Source organism: Cricetulus griseus, chromosome 5 (genome assembly GCF_003668045.3).
Source record: "Cricetulus griseus strain 17A/GY chromosome 5, alternate assembly CriGri-PICRH-1.0, whole genome shotgun sequence".
Lineage (NCBI taxonomy): Eukaryota > Metazoa > Chordata > Mammalia > Rodentia > Cricetidae > Cricetulus > Cricetulus griseus.
Genome location: NC_048598.1, coordinates 143,716,118 through 143,728,271, shown reverse-complemented (window position 1 = coordinate 143,728,271; position 12,154 = coordinate 143,716,118).

Sequence of the window (12,154 nt, the reverse complement as noted above, 5' to 3'; positions counted from 1 at the left end):
ATTCGGGGAAGAGGAACACAGAGTGTAGGGAGCCGTCCCTGCATTCTCCATTACAAGATGGCGCCTGCATCCGGCAGGCACCGAATGTAAACAAGTTAGTGCGCAGGCGCTGGGTAACTTTCCATCCCTTGGTCTCTGCCTCTTCCGTGGCGTCATATGGTCCGATGAGCTGCAGCGAGTCAGGGGGTAACACGTCCGAGGTGGCAGTTGCCAGCCTTTATAAGGGATGGGTTCTTGGGAGTTCAGGGTCTCCGCTCTGTAAGCTTATGCTCTCTCTCTCTCTCTCAAGATGCATTAAAGCTTTACTGCAGAAGGATCCGAGTGTCCTGTGTCGTTCTTGCTGGCGAGACGATCGCGCGGGACAACAGAGGGTCTCAAAGAAGACTCCATGTAGCTGCCAAGGGAGCAAGGGACCTGGACATCACTGGTAAGCCACGACCATGTAGAGATACACAGATTAATAGAAATGTGTTAATAATTAAGAAAGAGCTAGCCAATAAGAAGCCTGAGCCATCAGCCAAACAATTTATAATTAATATAAGCCTCTGTGTGTTTATTTGGGACTAAACAGCTGCAGGACCAGGCGGGACAGAAACCTTTGTCTACAAAGTGTCTCCCAGATAGTAGGAGAATTTATCACAAAATTCCCTGAGTCTCCAGGACTCACCAGTTTGTGCTACAAAGCAAGGGATCCTAGTTCAGCAGCTGCAAAGCCAGGACCTAACTTCTTCCATATTCCTTCCATGAAATTTGTACAAAAGAGTTTTGTTATTTAAAAAAAAAAAAACAGCTGAAACTATATTCTGGTATTCAGCCTGCTGGCTAGTAGAATCTTACATTAATTGCTTCTATAAAAATCCACATCCCAGCAGCCAAATATGTCCATATGAGGAAAAAAACTGAACAATTCACAGCAGAGTCAAATGGTTTTGCACACAAAGGAATAAATAGATGGTAAAACAATAGTTTCACAGCCCATCTGGACAAATTTAAGAGGCTGCACCTGACACTTGTCAACCTGGCCATCCCAGAACTTCTTAGATTGTACTATCTTGGAACATCCTGAGGGGACAAGATGAAATCAGGCTAGTTTTAAATGTGTGCCTACATGGACGTGCCCCTTTCTCGGATATCCAACTACATCATGACACATTTGTCCAACAATTTCTAATAACACTTACTGAGAATTATACCAAGAACTGCAATTTAACTGACAGCAGCACATAAATTCCCCAGGACTGAATTGTTGGTGGAAGGAGGATGTCAATATCATGTCATAACATGCTTTGTTCAATATTTGTGGCAGTAAACTTCAGAATGAACTATGGCCTGCCATAATTTTTCTGTGTTAATGGAGGATGGAGTTGCCAGCATTTATACTTTATGGCCTCTTTTTAACAGCAGTTATGATTTTGTCAGTTTTCAGCCAAAAATTCTTTGTAGGAACTGTTTTCCTACTTTACATCAGAGAATTTCTTACGATGTGTAAGTCAGTTAAAAACTTAAGATAGCTGTCAGAAAGTCAACATTGTTGGGATTACCAAAACGTTCCAGCTAGCTGTAAGAAAGTCAACACTGGTGTTCAGATAGGAGTCTTTGGCAAGCAGGGTAGCCTTAAGAATGGGTTGAACAAGGGGGCACTCAGGGACCCCAGACTGATGGCTGAGAGGCAGCATGGGACTGACCCAGAACCCCTGAATGTGGGTGTCAGTGAGGAGGCCTCAGCAACCTATGGGGTCTCGGATAGTAGATCAGTATTTATCCCTAGAACATGAATGAACTTTGGGAGCCCATTCCACATGGAGGGATGCTCTCTCAGTCTGGACACATGGGAGAAGGCTTAGGCCCTGTCTGGGATGATATGACAGACTTCAGAGATCCCGCATGAAGGGCCTCACCCTCCCTGGGGATCGGAGGGGGGGATGAGGTGGGAGTTTGGGGGGCTTGGTGGGGACCATGGGAGGAGGGGAGGGAGAGGGAGCTGGGATTGACATGTGAAGCAAGCTTGTTACTAAAAGAATGGGAGGCCTTGGTGTGAATTCCACCATCACTAAACTAGACATCCCTTTGGAATACCACATAAATTATCTTAGCCTATGTCTATAAGATGATAGCTTCACACACTAAAGTATCTATTACAGTGCTCCGTTTATCACAAAAGCTAAGATATTCTCTCCCTCCCTCCCCGTCTCTCTCTCTCTCTCTCTCTCTCTCTCTCTCTCTCTCTCTCTCTGTATCTCTATTTTCTGTTGCTTCTTGTAATTTGACTTCTCAGAAGCTCCTAGCCCACCTTCTCCTTCCTTCTTGATACATTGTCAAGTTCTTTCCCTCTGTTTTTTTTTTTTCTTGTCTGCTGGTACCATAACAGATTTTGCTGGCTCTCCCTCATATTCTTTAAACTCTGTATTAAGAGCCTTTCCACTTTTATATGTAGACACCCATTAGAAATATTTATACACACACACACACACACACACACAAGAGAGAGAGAGAGAGACAGAGACAGAGACAGAGACAGAGAGAGACAGAGAGAGAGAGGGCAGACCTAAGATTGAACCAGTCAAATTTCCGGTCCTGCTCTCTCCTCCCAGTTTGATTCATGATGTACCCTTGCATCTACTTGACATCTCAACATGGAGATTCAAATGAGATTTTTACATGACTCTGATCCCAAAGTCCACCTCCTCCTGTCTGTCTTCCAGACATCACGGTCCCTGGAAATGTTTCTCCATGTTTCCACTGAGTCCAACCATCAATCTTGTACGTACACCACCTGATTCTTTCTGAGACCCCTTCCCAATCTTCATACCTAGTCCCCTAACAAGCTCTCCCATTCCAAAATCAGGTGTGTTCCCTATTTATTTTAAGACCTAGACTAAGTAGAAGTGATAGCAGAGTCAGTAGACTCCATAAAGTATTTTAACGACTATTTTTAAGTTATTTTGTGCCAAGTGTGGTGGCTTGCACCTTTAATTCCAGCACTCCCCTGGAAGAGGCAGGGAAAATCTCTGAGAATTTGAGGCCAGCCTGGTCTATATGGTCCAGGCTAGCCAGGAGTACCCAGAGAATCCCTGTCTTCTCTGGGTGTAATATGTGTATGTGTGTAGAGGGGGTGTAATATGTGTATGTGTGTGCCTATGCAGGAGTATACACACACACGTGAGTGCAGTCATGCATGCAGATCAGAAGAAAGTGTTAAATTCCTGAATGTTGGCTAAATGGTCACGAGACCCAGTCCTTGTACAATGCTAGTCCTCCTCATTTGTAGGCACAAGAGCCATCCCATCAATGGTTTTATAGCTTAAAATTCCATACTTGGATAATTTCCTCCTCTGGGCTTCATTGACTCTCCTGGGCCCTCCATACATACACCTTCCCAGGTTTGTTCCCCACAACACTCTCTGGGTCTTCTTCGAAGGGGTAAGTTGTTGCCTGAGGTCTTAGATTCTTGTCAGCTCTCAAGCACAAGGCTGAACTACCATGCAAGTCTTCACCCATATCACTGTTCCACTCAGGCCCTGGAGCTGTGTTTAGCTGTGCTGTTTTGCTTTCCAAACCACCACTCTGGCTCATCCTAAGGTCAACCAGCAGTATAGCTGTTACAATAAATCTTTCCAACAGTGGCCCGAGCCCTGCTGCCGCATGGGCACCCAAAATAACAAGAGTCTTATATTATTTACAATGCTGTTGGCCAAAGACTAGGATTTCTTATCTGTTAGCTCAGTCTCAATTATCAACCATAATCATAAGACTTATCTTATGGTGGATGCCGGCAGAATATATACTGTCTTGCTGGGATCAGATGGTAGCTCCAGAGCAGACAGCAAGAGGAAGAGGAAGAGCAAGAGAGCAATTTCCTGCTTATATTCTGCATCTGCCTGCTACGTAACTTCCTGCCTGGATCACAAGACTTCTTTACTACATTTCCCAGAATCCTCCTCGACTCCTAGTCCCACCTATCTTGCTTTCCTACTGGGCAACAGTACTTTATTTATCAACCAATAAGACAAACATATACACAGAAGGACATCCCCCATTATCTCCTCTTTTCTGTCTAAATAAAAAGAAGGGTTTTCATTACCATTTATAACCAACCCCATTTAAATGAAAACAAACATTTATAAACAATATTTGGGAATTTGGATGTCGTTCATTCCAAACTGCTTCCTGCTGTTTGGGGGCGATGTCCGTACCATGGGGACCATGATAAAACACAGAAATCCTGGCTATAGTGGTCTATGACTGCATCATTTCAGCTGTTTTGGATGTAGGATGAGTTGGGCCACTGCTTCAGGGGGTCTTGCTTGATCAAACCATATTAGTCTGGAAGGAATCCATAGCTTTCCATTTTCTATGGAAACACAAACAAAAACTCTTTTTCCAAGTAGCCTGTCCTTAGACTTAAGTTTATCAGACATTGGTATAGCATAAATCAGAACAGAGTTACATTCCAATAAGTCTAGTGTATGAAAAGGAGCCCCAAACTGGCAATCTTGCCTGCAAAAACAAGATCAAAGAATTGGAGAATAAGACACAATTTTAGTATTTGCCTTGGATTCTGCAGGACACACTGATCATGAAACCTAAATAAGTAAGCAAAATTTAGAAACTGCATGGAAATAATCACCCCTGAAATGAAGGGCCTGACTATCTCTGGGTAAAGAGAACAGAATGTGGTGGGAGGCAGGGTAGTGAGAAAATTGTAGGTGTATAAATAGCAAAGGATGTTTGTGCTGAATGGTAAGTGAAAGTGGGTTCATTCTTTCCTTGGACTATGTGTATTTTCTTGATCAGCCCAGCTTCTCTGCCTTGTCTGGACCCACAGAGACTGAGAATATGGACCTCATCAAAGATCTCTTCTATCTCTTTGACAAGATCCAACGGACAGGAAGTCACAGTGGGGTCCAGAGACAGGAAGTAACATCAGGTTGTGTTTGGTTTTTTTTCTCCTAATGCCCTTAGATTTGGAAGGCCACAGTTCCCAGAAGGTCTTCACACAGCTATCTCTGTAAATTCCTGGAACCTATTGGGTTAATTATCTACTGATATATAGTAAGTAGTTCCAAAACTGTGCCACTGAAACAGTAACATTCAGCTTTTGCAAGCATTTGGGTGCCTTTGAGAGCTCCAAAGTCAGTAAAACATTCATCAAAACCTTGGCTAGAGCTATAGTTTCACCTGAAGCCTCACTTAAGAGACAGCCCACCTCCAGCTCCTTCACATTGTGTCAACAGAGTTCTGTCATATATGGTTTGACAGACATATCCCTCTTTTTCACGTTCTGAGGAGCTCAAATTATGGCAGTGACTTCACTCAAAGCAACTGAGACAACAGCAAGTAAAACAGAAGCTATAGACTTTTTGTAATCTTCTCTCAGAAGTGACATCCCTTATCCTAGCCATTGTATGTCTTATTCATCAGAGGCAAAGAACCAGGGTGGTCTCATAATAAAGGGAATTCAAGAGCATTATCTCAGTTTTCCAGAACCTTGATTTTAAAATGTACTTAAGAATATAAGTAAGAAAAAAAAGCTACAACTTAAATTTGGAAACAAGAGAATCAAAGAATAGTGATCAGTGGGATTGAAGACTACAAATACAATATTATTTGAAAGACTGGAGACCGTGACATCATTTCATCTTCCCAAACAGCTCAATAAAAGTGATATCTGAGCAAAGCTTTGAACAGGCAGAAAGCAGAGGCACACAAAGAGAGGAGAAAGGGATGGGGTTCAAATAAAAATTCTCCATTGTAAGTAGTTCTAATCTTTCCTCTGTCCTTCCAGAAGAAATAGAATTTGTCCTGATAGACTAGGGAAAGATAAGGAGAATGGGGAACTAGGAAAAAGATAAGATAAAAACAATAATGAAAATTAATCATAGCATCTGAGAACATTTAAACGACCTTAAGGGAGCAGAGACACAAATTCCACAGAAACTAATTACCTCACTTTCAACTTTGACTTTCCACCGAGGGTGAATTTAGAGAAGAGAATAAAATAAATGTTTACCTTTAATGAAATGATGTTCAGGTAAAATAATATACCTCTGTCTTTTGGGTCTCAGAAACTGTTCCATTTCTGATGTTTCTTGGGGGATTCAACACTCTCATCCATCACTGCCAACCCGCTAATCTGAAGTTTAGCACTAATGCTAAAATAATTTACATTTTTATTAAAATTCTTACACTTCCTAGGGAGTTATTTTTGTCCCTATAGTGTCTTACATTCTTGGAAAAAGAAATAGAAGGCAAGACTTCACATGTTAGCTCAATACCTGCAGCATTTTTCATCGTTCAGAGGAAAGGAAACCGGACCCCTGACCTAACACCCTCCATTCTTTCTTCCTCCAGTCAAGTATACTTTTCCAACCCAAAGCAGAGACAACTCACTCTCAGACATCTGGGTGTCAGATAGGGGCTGCAACATAATAACAAGGAATGAAGACAAAATGGATGGGTATTTGTCCTAATTTTTGGATGAATGATAATTCCCTAATTTTCCACTGAGTCTTGAGAACTATTTTGAAAGACATTCATATTTCATAAACACATCACTGATTATCTGATCTGAAGAAAAGAGTATATTTTAAGATTGTGGAAAATTTTCAAGCTGAGAATATTTCATTTGTGAGCACCAAACTCATATCTAATAAGCACAGAAGTTCATTAGGATATAGTATACTACACATACAATTCAATTAACTTGGTTTTTCCCATTGCAATCATCTGAAAAAGTTTATTACCTCACATTTTACAATGGACAAACGTAGGAGGAAATACTGGCCACACCTGCTTGCGGGCTGGCACATGGGATGTGGACCACACACACTTGGGCATGGTCAAAGTGACTTAGCAAGGCCTTAAATATGATGGTCAAAGGCATGCAGCTCTGTCTGTTCCCTCACCCACCTGGTTGTACAGGACTGGCTCCATCTCATGAGTACTTTCCTAATAAACCATCTGCTTTTCAAACTAGCTCTGACTCCGTTACAATCCACATCAATTGCGTTTCACTACACCCAAATTCTTCCAATTCTTATGAACAATCACCTCAAAATAGACCAAATGTCACTGTTGGTTAAGACAAAGCTCCCTTAGGAAGCTCATCATCAGTGATGGCAACACACCAGACCATTTGTTAGTAAGTTCTAAGCAAGTAACCACCATTGATATTAATACATCACAGAAGATCATGATGCTGCCAGGGTCACGGTGGCAGTATCAGCAGCATAATGATGCCTTTTTCTCTGTGTTAACTGGCTTAATGGTTGCCTCATTGCTTCCTTCTGTGGATTACTCATTAAGAGAATATCCTTTAATTCATGTTTGTTTTTTTTAAATGGGTCACAAATGAATGAAATAAGAGTTGTGATGGGAACACAAACTCTACTGTGAATTACAATGTTAATTTTTCACTTCACTTTTTAAATGTAGCATAATTTTTACCTGAAAGTATTTTCTGCCGTGAGTGTAACACATCAGAGTTTCAGAAAATGTTTTCTCCTTTTACAGTTGAGAGTTCCTCATTACCTAGAGAGAGATATCTAAACTACAAAATAATAAGATGATATATTTGAAGAGAAAGGCTGATATATTTGATATAATAAAAAGATTATAAAAGGACATCAGCTCATCGAGATATGAAAAAATGACTTTTTGAAATTGGACATCATGCAAAAATTATATAATGGAATCCCATTATAACTAGGTAATTCTTTTTAAATATTCACTCCTTCACCAAATGTTAACTAAACCCTGCTACCATGTTCTAGGCTCTGTACTGGATACCAGGTGTAAAAAGACAAGGTCCCACTGCCACAGACTGAGCCACTCAGCCATATCTTCCCCACTATGGTGCACTATCACCTCTGAGACCATAATAAACCTTTTCATCCCTTATGCTGTTTCTGCCCAATATTCACCTCAGCAATATGGAAATTAACTAGTACACAAGGTATAAGAAGTGTCTTCAAAACTATTGGTAATGATCTCATCTTCAAGGTGAAAAAAGACAAGTAAGGTATAAGTCTATGTTTGAAGATTTATCTTACCACACATTGTTAATGTCATTTATTTTAGAAGAGAAATAAAAGACAAATTAATGTTCTATGACTCTACTGACAGATAACATTGAACTGATGTACAAAATTTGACAAAAATTGAGGTTTGACAAACAGAATAAAGAAAAAATATTAAGAGCAGCAAAGGAAAAAAGTCAAGTAACATATAAAAGAAAACCTATCAGAATTACACCTGACTTTTCCATGGAAACTCTGAAAGCCAGCAGGTCCTGGATAAATATTCTACCTACACTAAGATACCATGGATGCAAGCCCAGACTACTATACCCAGCAAAGCTTTCAATCAATATAGATGAAGAAAACAAGATATTCCATGACAAAACCAGATTCAAGCAATACATATCCACCAATCCAGCCCTACAGAAATTTCTGGAAGGAAAACTGCAACCCAAGGAAGTTAACTACAACCAGAAAATATGGGCAATAGATAATTCCACTTTACCAACAGCCAAAAGGAAAAAGGGATAGAATCCCTCACATAATTTCGCTACCATCACCAAATCAAAAACAAAAAAGAATGAAAAATCAATGGTCATTAATATCCATCAACATTAATGATCTTAACTCGCCTATAAAAAGACACAGATTAACAGAAGGGATAAGAAGACAGAATCCATCCTTCTGTTGCATACAAGAAACACACCTCAACTTCAAAGACAGACAGTACCTAAGAATTAAGGGTTGGGGAAAGATTTTCCACTCAAATGGACCCAAGAAACGAACAGGGGTAGCAATCCTAATATCCAACAAATTGGACTTTAAACTAAAATCAATCAAAAGAGATGAAGGAGGTCACTTCCTACTCATCACAGGAGAAATCCATCAGGATGAAGTCTCAATTCTGAACATTTATGCCCCAAATACAAAGGCATCCATGCTTCTAAAAGAAACATTACTAAAACTGAAATCACACATAAAACTGCACACACTTATAGTGGGAGACTTCAACATCCCAATCTCACTACTGGACAGGAACACCAGACAGAAACTTAACAAAGAAACAAAGGAACTAATAGAAGTTATAGTGCAATTGGACTTAACAGATATCTATAGAACATTCCATCCAAACACAAAAGAATTTACCTTCTTCTCAGCGCCACCTGGAACCTTCTCTAAACTAAAAAGTGGGGTACAGAACTAAATAGACAATTCTCAATAGAGGAATCTAAAATGGCTGAAAGACACATAAGTAAGTGTTCAACATCCTTAGCCATCAGGGAAATGCAAATCAAAACAACTCTGATACACCATCTTACTCCTGTTAGAATGGCCAAAATCAAAAACACCAATGACAGTTTATGCTGGAGAAGATGTGGAGAAAGGGGAACACTTCTCCACTGCTGATGGGAGTGCCAACTTGTACAGCCACTTTGGAAATCAGTATGGTGACTCCTCAAGAAAATGGGAATGAGTCTACCACAAGATACAGCAATTCCACTCTTAGGCATATACCCAAAAGAAGCACATTCATACAACAAGGACATCTGTTCAACGATGTTCATAGCAGCACTATTTGTAATAGTCAGAAACTGGAAGAAGCCTAGATGCCCCTCAACTGAAGAATGGATACAGAAAATGTGGTACATTTACACAATGGAGTACTACTCAGTGGGGAAAAAAATGGAATCTTGAAATTTAGAAAACAATTGGCCAAAAGCCATTCTATAATAACCGCTTGTGACACTGCAAATAAGTTCCTCTTTGCTAGACTCAGGGTTCCCAGAGGATGAGGCTTTTATGGACCAAATGTTGATATCTCCTTCCCCAAATTTATTTCTTGAAATCATTACTCCCAAAATAATGGCTGTAGAGGGATAGGGTTTTTGGCAGCATTAGTCATGAAAGTAGAACAGTCATGAATAAGAATATCCCCTTAAAGAGAGACCCCAGATTGCCCTCTGGCTGTGAAAATACAAAATGGTGGTCGGCACCCTGAAGAGGTCTCACCAGAATCAAACTGTACTGGCAGCCTTCTCCCAGTCCAACAAACCTCAAAGTTGTGAGAAAGCAATCTCTGTCCTTTAAAAGCCACCTTGTCTGTTGACACTTTATTACAGAAGCCTAGACTTTATTACAGAAGACCCAGTGTTTCATTGTCTCTACTGTCTGGTGCTGGAGTTTTTTTCTTCTTGTGAGAAGCTTCAGAACTAGGCTAAAACTAACTGAATACAAGTTTCATGGAGGGAGTCTACTCAACTCATATATTGCTTTCTGGTTTCTTTTCTTTCTCTGCACAGATCATATAAACAAAATAGTAAGTACCCCAGCATAAAATGACTTCAGTCTTGAAACCATGCTATATCCAAGAGACACTTCAGAGTTGCTATGTACTTCTCCATATAGTGAAAACTGCTTAGCATCGACCAGGTCTGAGATCCCAGGAGCAGGCTACACTGTTTCTACATATCTAGTTGAATAGAGAAGCAGAATTGGTGGCCATCTATTGCTTCAATGTTTGTGTCATATAACCCATGAATTGGTTACATGTTATAGCTCTGGACATGTTGTAATGAGAGACAAAATGAATGAGATGGTGAACAAGAATATGGCCAACATGGAAAAATAATAAACTTCTACCTTAATTGTCTCAATTTGTCCTGAGAACTATCATGAACTATGAATCTCAAAGTTCTCACTTCATTGCAAATACAGTCAAATCAGGGTGTCTCATTCACCCTCTGTCTCCCAGCTTCAGGCCCATGTCAAGACCCAGAAAGTTTTTCAGAACACAGTTGCTCTCATAAATATGTGTCAGTTGACTGACATTTCTATATAGATAAAAGTGTTGCAGAGGATGAAATACGTATTCCTAGAAATCTTCATACATTTGAAAATTTCAACAGCCTACCAATGAAAATTCATGAGACTATGCTGAAAATCTATAGTAGGGACAACCAAGCATCTCATGACCTGCAAATAACTGTTTGAGTCCACTTCAAATGTGTTTTCATTATCTTGGGACACTTCCATATAGCTTTGCTGTGTAACATACTTAAATTGAATGGGAAACTAGTTAAATTACTGAAACTCAACTGCCCCTATGCTTAGAACATTTATTTAATTTTTATTTTTTTCCCAATAGGAATAGCTAGTTGCCTGAATCTAGAATCTAATTATTTTTATAGTATTTTAACTGCTGTGTATCTAAAAGGTAGGTTTAATCTGACATTCCACTGACGTCTTGAAATCTGTGATTCTATCTGGCACATGTGGACACCTAGATTTTCTTGCTGTATCGTAGATTCACTCTAGATATCATTCATAGTCACATAGATAAGAAACTGGGTCAACCATGGCTCATTGTTTTTCTTTCAAAAGCAATGTGCTTGAAGTATTGGGACAAGAAATCCATACTTTAGTTTATATTCAGCATAGCTTCTACTTGTTTCAATTATGAATCCTATATTACAAATAAATCTATTCTAATCTTCTCAAAGCCAAAATTGCTCAAGAAAAATTTCAATGATAGAAAACATTGATCCAACAGGAAAACTGAAATAATTTTAAACTCATCACTTGATGTTGCTCCTCCCATCACTCAATGTTAGGAATGAAATAATTCTTCATAACCCAACCCAAATTCTGCTGCTCCTCATTCCTCCATACCAAAGACCGCTTGCTTCACAGTGAGATGTTTTATGTTGTGTAACTTGTTGTGTGGTCCAGCTTCACCCACCTTTTCATTATCATTACTTAGTTGGTGAGACCCAGTGAGTACTTTGTGTTCAACTAAACAATCTAAGTTTTTTCACATAGTTTGTGCTTCTTTTGTAGCTGAAAAGTGTGTTAATTGTTGCGTTTGATCTTCAAGTTCTTTTAAACCTAATAGCTTGCATGCTCGTGTGTGTGTGTGTGTGTGTGTGTGTGTGTGTGTGTGTGTGTGTGTGTGAGAGAGAGAGAGAGAGAGAGAGAGAGAGATCTAAATGTATGCATTTATTTATATATTAAACCACCTCTGCCATAAATTGTAGCCATTTTTGTTGTTGTTTTTCCAGACAGGGTTACTCTGTGTAGCTTTGGAGCCTATCCTGGAACTCGCTTTGTAGACCAGGCTGGCCTTGAACACACAGAGA